This window comes from Schistocerca gregaria, chromosome X (assembly GCF_023897955.1).
Source record: "Schistocerca gregaria isolate iqSchGreg1 chromosome X, iqSchGreg1.2, whole genome shotgun sequence".
NCBI classification, from domain to species: domain Eukaryota; kingdom Metazoa; phylum Arthropoda; class Insecta; order Orthoptera; family Acrididae; genus Schistocerca; species Schistocerca gregaria.
This window is the reverse complement of record NC_064931.1, coordinates 563,930,785-563,943,176: the sequence shown is the minus strand read 5'-3', so window position 1 is coordinate 563,943,176 and position 12,392 is coordinate 563,930,785. Positions and strand designations below refer to the sequence as shown.

Sequence of the window (12,392 nt, the reverse complement as noted above, 5' to 3'; positions counted from 1 at the left end):
CTTCTATTGTGTCATGGTTTTGTATGTGTCTACCATTTCCCTCCTTGCCTATACTGCACTCTAGTCTGCCTAATTTTACCACTGTACGTATGGGGAATAACATGCTCTTTTAATCGTGTATCAAATACTGTTGAACATTTCAAAGTTATGTTTCATGTCGTGACTTTCTTGTAGAGATTTCCAGTTCAGTTTTTGAGCTTCTCTTAGGTTCTCCCATGACGATTAGAAAGAGTCATCACGAATTATGCAACTCCGAAATTACTTCAGTCATTCATACTACATAAAGGTTCCAGACAGCTGTAAAAAATTTAAAGCTGAATCTCGCCAGTTTCCTCTAAATTACTTCTTTTGCAGGCAAACTTAACTACACGAAATCGCGACCATGAACTACATTCTGATTTTTTCGCTTTACAAGATTCATGTTGTCGTACCGGATGGTTACAATTAAAGTGCAGCTAGTCACAGAGATCCAATGTGGGCTGTAACTATCGTATGGCAGCAAAGCTTCATAGATATTCTTATGTTTTAATCCAGAACCGATTTACGCTGGAGAAAATTAGTTCCAATTTTGGCTACCACGTGCAATTCTGGAGCTGTGAATGCAAGAATGACGTATGGAAATATTTCTATTATGTAATGGATTAGTATCGGGACATGGGTAGAAAATGTCAAACAAATGAGAAAGGTATAATGTTAATTTTATTATTAACCGCCACTTACACAATTTGTTCAATACGAGTACCGAAGACTCGACGAGATACTGCATAGTGCCAAATTTGCACGTGGTAGCCAAAATTGAAACTAATTTTTTCCAGCGTAAGTCGGTTCAACATTAACGCATTAGCATATCTGGACCTCCGTGAGTAGTTGCACTTTAATTATAACTTCCCTGTACGTCTCAACTTAACCTATTAACATACTCAATATTCCCTGCATATCAGTGACTAAAGAGGTACTCATCAAAGAACTTCGTGATTCGCATGACTCACGAAATATATTTGTAACTGGAATTTACATACAGGGTATGCAAGTTCGCAGTTCATTAACGGAAATTCCACAATTTCTCGGACTGTCGTCCAGGAGAATCAGAATGAGTAAATTGTTTTGATGCGTAGCAGATCTCTTTGAGTTTCTTTGAAATATAATGATAAGGGCTACTCGTTAATATTCATCAGAAGATCGTCATTATATTTCAGGTTGGTCACATAATCGCAAGTGCCGTTAGCCTTCCGTAGAACTGGAATCTCTTCCTCAAATCACATCTTTTTTTTCGGGTCCTCGGGAAATGTCGTCATACAATGGGCGCTTTGTAACGGTGTTTGTTCTGTCTGTAGCGAAGGAATCTGTAGGTGCAACACTTCGCCAAACATTTGCGTACACCAGCTGTTTAAGTACGTTCGCCGTGCCTTCTTTATTTCTGTTTTAGCGGAGTCGAAGTACAGGTTCGTTAACACCGTTCGGCACGGAGACATTTCACCGGCACGAGAAATATTTGCAATCACTTTTCTCCTTCTTCTCTCTGTACGCAAAATCTTCTTCGAAAATTATCGGTTTACTTCTCTTAATGAACGGCCTTTCACTCTGCAAATGGCCACTCTTTTGCATCGAAAAGTTCGGGCTTAAAGTTCAACAACCCGACTAGAGCAGTTACTTTTTTGACTTTTTATTGTAACCAAATTTAAAGCTTCAGCAACATGCAATGGAACTGTTATATATTATTAGCCCAGTTAAGTTGGCCTCGGTTAGCACACAGAAATTGCGTTCGAAAAGAGTGAGGTAATGTTCTGTTCCTCCCCGAGTCATTTAATGTATGGAGGCTGGACGAGAATGTGGATAAAGCACAAACACAACACAGTACAATATCTAATACGGTGTAGAAAAGACGTTGTCATTCAAAACAGCTTCCAGTCGTCTCTGAGTGGCTAAATGCAGGTCTTGCATGGTGTTCAAGGGAGTCGTATAGCAGTCTTCCTGCAAAGTAATGGGAGATGGCAAGTTCAGGTAACGATGACGAAGGTGGATACTGATCACGCAGCATCCTCTCAAAAGTAGGCAACAAATTTTCAATAAAAGTGAGATATGGTGACTATGGTGGCCGGGACAGTTCATCATGGAGCTCACAAAACCAGTCCTTTACGATGTGAGGTATATGAACAGCGGCCCTGTCATCTTGAAGCTCAGCTTCAGCACTGGGAAACAAACATTGTACCATAGGTGGGACCTGATCAGCCAAAATTGTTCAAAAAATGGTTCAAACGGCTCTGAGCACTATGGGACTCAACTGCTGTGGTCATTAGTCCCCTACAACGTAGAACTACTTAAAGCTAACTAACCTAAGGACATCACAAACATCCATGCCCGATGCAGGATTGGAACCTGCGACCGTAGCAGTCGCACGGTTCCGGACTGCGCGCCTAGAACCACGAGACCACCGCGACCGACGCCAAAATTGTTACGTAATACTTAGCAGTAACGCGAACATGCAGAGTAACCATGGGGCCCATGGAATATCACGATATGGCTGCCCAAATCATCACCGAATCCCCGCTAGGTTTCGCTGTTGGGTCGCTAACTTATGCAGAAGTTGGAAACAATGTCAACCAAGACTGTTCCTACAAAATGAGTTTCTTCGACTGCTCAACAGTCCAGGTTTTGTGGCTTCGGTACCACGTTTTCCTGTTGCGGCGTAACTGATGACTGTTTGTGGAATTACAGCTTCGACTACTGTTCCCTGCTTATGGAACTCCCATTGTTTTGATGCTGACATTCAGTTCCGCAGTGACTTCTGCAGCTTTTGTCATCATCCTCTTCAACGACCGACCGTTCGCACTTTCGTGGGCGTTGTGACTTAGCAGATGAAGTGTTTTCTGCTTTCGCTGTATGCGGTATGTATCTTCGATACGGTGCCTCTTGAAACACCAAACACTCCAGCTACCTGATTACGGAAGCACGCACCATACGAGCAACGACAATTTTCCCCACGTTCAGATTCACTAACTCCGACATACTGCATTCACAACCATGAAGAACACTGTTCTAACCACGACCGACACTTGCATCGTGCTGAGGACATTGCACAGGCGCCGTTCGTGGTCAAAAACAACAGCGCAACTTGCAGGCTTTTTTGGGATCTGCGTTTATATTCAAGCATGCATTTCTTGTGTTGTTTCTATATTTTTGTCCTAACAAGTAAGTTTTCCGAGGCTTAAGCGAATACCATGATGTAGCCTTAAAAAATACGCTGCGAAATTTCTTTGGCATCCTTGCTCTATCAGACCATAATCATGCTTGGAAATCGATCTAACACAAGTTGGTGATGCAAGTGGAATACCCATACACGTTTGTGGTAATTCTTTACTGAGTTAAATAAAGAATTATCCTCACACATTACGAGTAAAATAATTATAAACATTTTGTAATGACGGATTCCTTGGTGCGTGTACTCGTAAATACCATTTTTCCATCGTATCTTCCTCATTTTTCACTCCGTGACCGGAAATTTTTAAAAATTATGTATATCCAAATGCACGCGAAATTCTATCGGTATCTTCCCATCACTCGCATATTTATCTCCGTCTAGGTAATTATTTCGATTAAAGCTGTCCGGTGTAGGCCTTCCAGTTTCCTTTAAGAAACGTCATTCTTATATGACTTGCATCGTAACGTACGGCAGAAGTAGTCGTACCGCCTTGTAAACAGAAACCAGTAATGATTTTAATGTCAATATTAAAGACAGACTGTCTACCGAGAGAATTGGCACAGGGCTTAATGCACTGGTACTATACTCAGGAGAAACGAGGTTGAAATTCATTTTAGTCGATAGCCGCTATGATTTGGTTTGAAAAGTTCACCGTCGATTTCTTCTCTCATTTTCGCTTAGTGACCACATCGTGGACGAATCGTCAATCTCAACTCATCCTTCCATCACACTTTCGCCTTTTATGAACGTTTTTCAAATATTGCACAACTACAAGAATTTATGAAATATTCAGAACCTCAAACTCAGTCTCGATAGCGTTATTTCAAAGTAAGCACAGCAGAAAGAAAAGGAAGTGTTACTTCACTAGCTTTAAGATTATAGTAAATGAACTCAAGACTTGTATATATTTTAATGGAAAAATCTGAGAAGAAATGGAGAGAATTGCAGATAATTTTATTGTATTACACAAATAGTTTTCCAAGCTCATATTCTCGAATAAAACAGTAAATTTTGTGCACAGCAGACGTGGCTGATGGCTTGCTGAGCAGCTGTTTAAGTGGGACACGAACACAGTACCCTCTCTGCTGAAAGAAAACGTTGAAGTACTTTCACCCACGATCAGCGCAGCGGAGACGTCTATTGTACTCTTGACTCCGGATTAGTCAGCGTTGTAGCCCGTTGCTAGCCTGGTATGGGCTTCGCTTCATTCACAGCTGAGAGGTACAAAAACCATTTTCAGTTGCGGAACTGAAATTCTGCCAGGCTCATATGGCTGTTAGCAACTGACACTCTTTCATTGAAGCTAAAACGAGTATTGCTGTGTATTTGTCTCATCACAGCTCTGTTTATATTAGTATCACTTCTACATAGAGTGTTTAAGAGGTAGGTATCTATGACAAGGGTTTCATGTGGCACGATCGTCTTTGCCATTTTGAATGTGAGCACTTTTGGTTGGGACAACAACTGAAATACACAGATATCTGTAATCAGACATTCTAATTATTCACTTCCACGAGGAGCGCCAAAGTATCATACCGCCATCCTTAGATAGGTTCATTCAAAATTAGAGTACCAAAAATGATATTTTTCTATGTGTTCAGCCCGTTGTAATTTCGTTCATCAGTCACTGGCTGTTTTCGCAAATATTACGTCAGTTACACTCGTCGATTTCATATGAATGCGACTACTTACTACTAGTTGTGTGAGAGAGTTGATTATTGTCATTACTTTCGGCATGAGAGAGAGACGCATCAGCTAATAATAGAAAAACAGTTCGCTAACTACGTTGCAGAGCAGTAGGACAATATTGCTTGCCTTTTAGTAATATCATTGTTGGTATTAGATTTCATACCTAACATACTTAGCGGACTGTATCATTTATCAATTTTAGTTTTGTACAAAGAACATATTATTTGATTTCATCAGCATCGTAAAACCACAAAGCAGAATCTCCAGTGTCACTTCTAAGTGGAATATACTGACGTCATTCTCAGCAGTGATTCTGCACTTGATGGACGCAGAACAAATTCCGTCGACGGCGAACATACAGCAAGTAGATCAGTTAACCAACTAGTTTCTCTCACGCCAGCGTGAGGAAGTAATAAGAGTAAACTGTCTGATGTTTGTGGTTCTAGGTCTGGAAGGGCAGACAGATCTCATGCTCGAAAGTTAAAAAATTGCGGGGAGGGGTTTCCACTATAGCCTAATCAAAAGGGCTGTCCATGTATTTGCCTGAAGTGATGTAGGCAAAACACGGAAAAAGTAAATTTGAATTGTAGACGGGGTTTGAACCAGCTCCTTTTGGACATCTTCCTAGTGTCTTAACCGCTGCACTACCTCTTTCAGACGTTTTATAGGTGTCTGACAATAAATAGGGAGATAGGAATCACTACGCGCAGTTCTGCAGTTACAAACTAAAGCGGCGAAGGCAGCAGCTGACGAACTAGCCATAAAATAGAACACCAATGCTTTAACGACGTGACACATGCCTCGGAAGGTGTTGTGGCTATTTGTAGCTTTTAAAATAATTTATCAGATCGGAGTGTCTCTATAAATTCTTTTCTGAACGGGGCAGCTAAGGAACGACAGCAACGCTTGTAAGAGTGCCTCGGGCTCGTATCTTATAGAACGGGATAGTGTCACTGTCTCGACAGGCCTCCAAGTGGCTGAGAACGCAGCTGTAAATCGTTTCAGTACTCGGAGGCTATCTCGTACCAACGGAAGAAGGGAGACACATACATAATGAAAGTTTACTCTACCCAACGGTGGAATCTAAACGGTGACATAAATTTGTCCACAAGGCGCCGATACACGCTATGATAAATTCTATGAATATTAAACGCATTCCTCGGAATGGGATATTAGAGGAATGAAGCAGAATCAAATAGTTGTTTGTGCGCGTCCGGAGGAGCCTTGGCGCCGCCCAGTTAGCGACCACACGTGCGCCCAACACACGTGGGCTGACGAGGGGTGCGGCCTACCGCCTACCCCGTCTCGTGCCTGCTAGCTCTCAGCATCATCCGATCTAGCTTCTTCATAATGAACAGTTTCGGCCATTCGCTCCATTTGGAAAGAACTGTTTAATATCTTTGTGAGTTCTACCCCTTGTAGCAAGGTTTGAGGGCACTTCTACAATCCCCAAACCGAAGCAAAGCGCTTCAGCAACAGTACACACGGGAAAGTTTATCTGCTTGCAAGCTACGAGTAGAGAATAAAATTCGTAGATTAACCACTTACTATCAGTATCATTATTACAGCTGTCAGAAAAAGTATTATGGTGAAAAATTATTGGCTGCGACTAAGAATAAGATTTAATGACCACAACACTTTTCTTTTATAACACGCTTTCAGCATGAGCTTCTACCACCAGAAATATCCATCTGAATAGTCAAATAACCGTAAATTTTGTTATTTTTTGACAATATGCTATAATACAAGGTCTAAAACTCTGTTCCTGCCGTTTTTTCTCGAAGTTCGAGACTTTATTCTGAAGAACTTACAAAAAATTTACGATTCTAAGTATTGGGCATCGTTGGCCACTGCTTTCTCCTAGCTTTAGGGCAACATACGAATCGCGCAGTGTATAACCCGGGCATCTTTTGAGGGGAAACATAAATCGATCCAATTTTGCACTTGTTCATATCACCGCAAGTGCTACTCAGCTAGATCGTGTGCCATAGATCGAGAAAGGTGGCAGTGAGAGGGAGGAATATCTGGAGAACACAGCAGGTGGGGTAGAACTTCCCATTTCAACATTTCCAACTGTGTTTTGATGGGATTTTCGACATGGAGTCGTGCACTGTCATGCTGCAAAATCATTTCTTCATGTCTATCGCTGTAGTGTGGCCGTTTGTCTTTCAGTGCTCGGCTCGAACACATCAATAGCTTTCGATAACGATCTCCTGTGATTGTTCCCGTCGGTTGCAGTAGCATCGAAAGCTCTCTATCTTTCACAACCATGCCGGTCTTCAACGTCAAAATTACCATTCTTGAAGCATGGGAACCATTTTCTGCGAAGTCCTGACACTAACAGGCGTCTCATCAATGGTCTTACCCAGCTGTTTATGAGCCTCAGCCGCAGATTTCTTCATATCAAAGCAGAAAATTAAAACCCCACGCAAATGACGAGAATTGGGCTCATAATTTGACGTATTCAGTCGATAATAACTTTATGATGCAATCAAAAATCGACTGATATTTTAATGGCGTTATGTTCTCAAACACCTAAGCTTGCTGTATGACACTTACGGCGAACGACTTGCACCACTATTTTCCAAAGCTGCCATCTATTGCAAAACGGTGGAAGCAGAGTTGTAGACCTTATATGGCACGTCATTTATGAAGATTGAATGTGTCAAACGCTGTCCAAACCGATGGCTAGAACGTCGTATATAACGAGAGTTTTAAAATGTTTGATTTTAGATGTTTTTTTTCTGAACACCGCTCTTTTCAACGTGTATTCACACAAACATATTCCTTACTTCTGCAAATCATCAGCATACATAATGTGCTGTGAAAAGATTGACTCCCTTGCAATTGCTTTTTTAGCAAAAAATCGTAAGTGACCAGTTTCAGCCATTTTTCAATATTTTATAATATTTCACTTGCTAAATTTTATTTGCATTGTGTGTTTTAACTGTGATTTGATTGTTGATTCAGCATCTCCATGTGCAATATACTCAGAAATTCGATAATGACAAAATAATATTTCTTAATTTTAAGGTACTGATAATGAGTTAAAAGTGGGTCCGCCATTTTTCAGGTGCACAAGTTATTGTTTATTTTATCACCTAAACATATTTTGCCACAGTTCTGGCATACTCAGTGGGTTTCGTATTATTTTCCTGAAATACATGCAGATAGGTTATTTTTAGGTTAATGAATTAGATTCCTCAGATTTTGTGGTCATTTACGTTGTATGTGCAATTTACCTTTCATTTTACATTGTGTTCTTCCTGCAGCTGCCAACCAAAATCAGCTACAAGTATGAATCAGTACACCATGTCATCTGCAAACACGGGGGATGTTAGACAATCGTCTGCATTGAATTTTTTATTGACCATCCAATCTTTAAAATGTATGCATCAAATGTATTTTGTGTTGTTGAGCTGAACCTGTGAACATCGATAAAAGTTTTGTGAATCATAGGTATGGTGAACAATTTCGTGAAGTTTGTTATTCATTGATTCCGTTTCGTACTTTGACAGTGTCTACTCACGATTTCTCGTGCATGTTTGCAGGTACTGCGTCCTGTTATGTTGCGTTAAACTGTCCCTACGGACCCATCATTAATTCATTATTACTTTTCTGTGAGCACGGGAATTGAGCTCAAAACTCCAATATCACATTTCAAGATACTGTTTTGTAAGATGAAAGCTCTTCCTGTTATAGGGAGAACAAGGCGTTGTGAAACTAACGGCTCTTATACTATCACATGATCTGTAAATTTTACTGTTTTGCGTTAATACAGTGTATAGATTAGTGATTGTAATTCATTCAGTGAAAAATTGTATCAAATGCTCTGCCACGAACTTTTCAGGAGATGACCTCGTGTGGTCTCACAGAGGCGAGCAAACTGTAAATGGCCCACACTGTCCTACTGTGGTGTAGTTCAACGTTTTCGTTTACTGGTGTCAGTACTAAATGCCTGAATACTATTTGAAAATCATTCTGGCGAGGATTTCTTAATAAGTATCCCCGTTACACAGTTACACATGCCCAGTATCATATCACTGATGTAGATGACACGTATTCTGTAGCAGAAAAGGAGCCAATGCGACAATTCCAGAACTGCATGCCTCTGTACAAGGAACTTTTCTAGATGTGACTCACAGTTCCTTTAATAAAAGCCCATAATGTTCTTCCACTTAACTACAAGAACAGTCATTTTCTAACTTTTTCTCTAAGCTTCATCCATATCAGCCCCCTTCGCTGATTACTTGTCTGAAGTAAACCTATGTTATAACATTCAGTACTGCAGCCAATATCATCTGTTGAGTCACTAACGCAGAGTAAAGTGTAATCAATATTGCTGCTGTGGCACACTTACGTGAATTCTCCGCCGTATTCGTTAATTGTAGTCACACATGGCTCTCTATTCACAATGCTAGTATCTTACCTATTGGCATGACCTTTTATTCACAGAAGCTACTGAAGAGTGCCGCTGGTTAGCTAATACTTGAAAGGCAACGCCAGTCAGTAGTCCAAGGGATTTTCATCTTCTTTAGACTGCATGACGTTCCAAAAGGACCAGTTACCTTGCTGTCATACTCGAGGACGGCGCGTGTCCAAGCTCCCAATGCAGCAGAGGAAAAGGAGGTCATTTTTTCGTTTCAAGGTCCCAATTGCTTTGCCACTAGGCCTTCTCCACGCGAGTCATTGCAAAATTCTAGTCCTCGATAGTGCGGAGTGCTAAATAGAAAAACAACATAGGCATTAATATTCTGGCACTTCCTGTAGACAGACTGGTCGTATTCTTGCATTCGTCGGTGTAGGGTTATAGAGCACGTAAGTAGCGCTGGATATCGTAGAATTCAACAACGTTTTGTAAATGTTTCGTCTTTAAGCCTTGTTTTTAGCGGTAAGTGTCTTTAGCTTTATATCGATAAGTTAACGTGGTATCATGGTATTTGATGATCGTCTCCAGATTAAACACTTCTGCGTTACCTTCACAGTTGAAATTTTTCTGCATATTATCCTGTATACTTATAAGTTTCAGTACGGAAGACAGAGATGCAGTTTCCTGTTCTGCTGTCCTGTTTCTGTATAGTCCTGGGATTAAAAGACCCTCTAAACAGCGGAACAGTTCGCTGTGAAATTAGTTTATTGATTCTATCTTCAACATGTATTCTCTAAAAGTCATATATAGTGAATGACAGAGGTTACTTTGTATTGCTATTAGTGTCTCACTTTCCTTGTCGTGAATGAGCGAAACAAGGCAGTACGTCTCCGTACAAGCTGCAACAAGGTAATATTTATTTTTAATATTTAACATAAGAGGCGTGTTTCGGTTTATTGCCATTATCAAGTGACGTCCCGTTGGAAGTGACGACCATCTACAGTAAAGTATTTCTGTCATATCTCAGTAAGTATGGTAGTTCTTGTAGTTACGAAAAGTAAAAATACGTTTTTGTCAGATGTTTTAATAGTTCAGTTTTGACAGTTCTTTACTATGAAGCTACTGTCAAAACTGAACTATCAAAATAACTAACAAAAACGTATTTTTACGTTTCGTGAGAACAAGAACTATTATACTCGCCAAGAGATGACAGAAGTCTTTACTGTATACGCAATATGCTCATCACTTCCAGCTAGACGTCACTTGATAACGGCAATAAGCCGGAACAGGCCTGTGGTTCAAAAAACGGAGTACCTTATTTCAGCTGGTTTTGAAGTATTTATTTCCATAATGTCTTATACCGACGTATACTATGCTACGGGTCCAACAGAATGTATGTCAGTATCTCTATTCAAAGCATCAGTGTACTTGTCTTCAACGTTTGATTTCATAGAAACAGAATATTTATTTTTAAAAATCGTTGTACTTCTTCATTTATGAAAAGATTAACCTCCAGTAAAAAAGGAAAGACCCCGGTTTGATGTCCCATCGACAACGTGGTCAGCAGGGGTGGAACACCAGTTCGGCCTGGAAGGAAATCGGTCGTGTCCTTTGTCAAAGAAACCACCCCAGCATTCGCTTTACGTCATTTAGGGAAACCACGGAAAACCAAAATCAGGACGTCTGGAGGAGGATCTGAACCTCACTTCTGCCGAATGCATGTCCATTGGCTAAACTATTGCACCACCTAACTCGTTTTATTTCTAGTGCAATATTGAAATGATGAAGAACGAGTCCGTTAGTACATGACAGTCTTCTAGATCATATGCACTTATTTTCTGTCTTCATTTGTGAATCTCAAAAAAAAAAAATCCCAGACTTATGTCGCAACTATATTCTCATCAATTTTTAATGCGGACGAGTATCATTTCTTACATCTGTTGACGAACACTAGCCTTCACATTTGATTATACCGGTGTTGCAGTGCCGACCAGTAACTTTGACGCCTCACGTATCGATAGCTAACTCCTCTACATACAAATGAAGCAGAACGCGAGAAAAGCAGTATTCGTGTCATGCACCTCGCCCCATTAGTTCCTGCCGAGTTTTCTGAGGGCATGAAAGCTTCTCTGGAAGGTTACCTCTGTCAGAACTCTTACGAAATACAACGCTCAGACTTTTGTTGTGCTTGAAAACGTATGACAGGTTCGTGAGGCCTCTGAAGCTAATCCCGAAAAAAATTGCCTTCTCTAAAGTCAGCAAAGAAACCACTGTGGCCTGTCTGACACTTGTTCCCAAAACTTGAACGTGCACATTCGAAGACTAAGCACTACCATAGAAAGTTGTCTGCAGTTATAGACACACAAGCGTTGCTTCAGAAATACGGCTGATAATTCGTGTTCTGTATTTTATGATACAATATAAACGGCAATTATGTGTTTGTCATTGAATTAAGAGAATAGTCGCTCTTCAGTTTGCCATCGAATTTGCAACTAAAGGAAAAAGATAAGGAGAAAAATTGCTTGAACTTCTAGTGAAAGAGCAGCTCCACTTCATTCATTTATGGAGCCTGAATTGCTTTGAAAATCAGTCTCTTCTCTCGATTACACTCAAAGACTTTTATTACGGCTACGTAAAATTTCATGCACTCACAACCGTTTTGCTTTCCAATGTCTCTTACAGCGGAATACAGGTAAGCTGATTGAAATTTTCCTACAGTGTGGTGTCATTTACGTTGTTCATGAAACGTGGACAACTTAGAAAAAGAGGAGAAGGGAAAAATTCTTCGGACACAGACCTTACAAGCACATCCCTGCTAACAGCGGAAAACTGCCACAGTGATAAACGTGAAGCTCGTTTTTTGAGACGTGGTAATACATTTGAGACGATTTGTGGAATGTAAAAAACAAACACCGTCCAAACAGGTTTTGAAGGCCCAACGGTACCGACCTGCAGCCGTGACATCCTCAGCCCTTAGGCGTCACCAGATGTGGATACGGAGGGGCTTGTGGTCAGCACACCGCTCTCCCGGTCATTTTCTGACTGATTATTGGCCTCACAGTGGCTTAGTGCACCCCATTTGCCAACAGCACTCGTCAGACCCAGACGGTGCGAGACAATTGACACATGTCCAGT

At 40.7% G+C, this 12,392-nt stretch overlaps 1 protein-coding gene across 1 annotated transcript in view; it reads left to right on the top strand.

Moving 5' to 3' along the window:
• LOC126298986 (protein let-756) overlaps nt 1–12,392 on the top strand; it is a 735,285-nt gene that overhangs the window by 267,109 nt on the left and 455,784 nt on the right. The window lies entirely within an intron of this gene.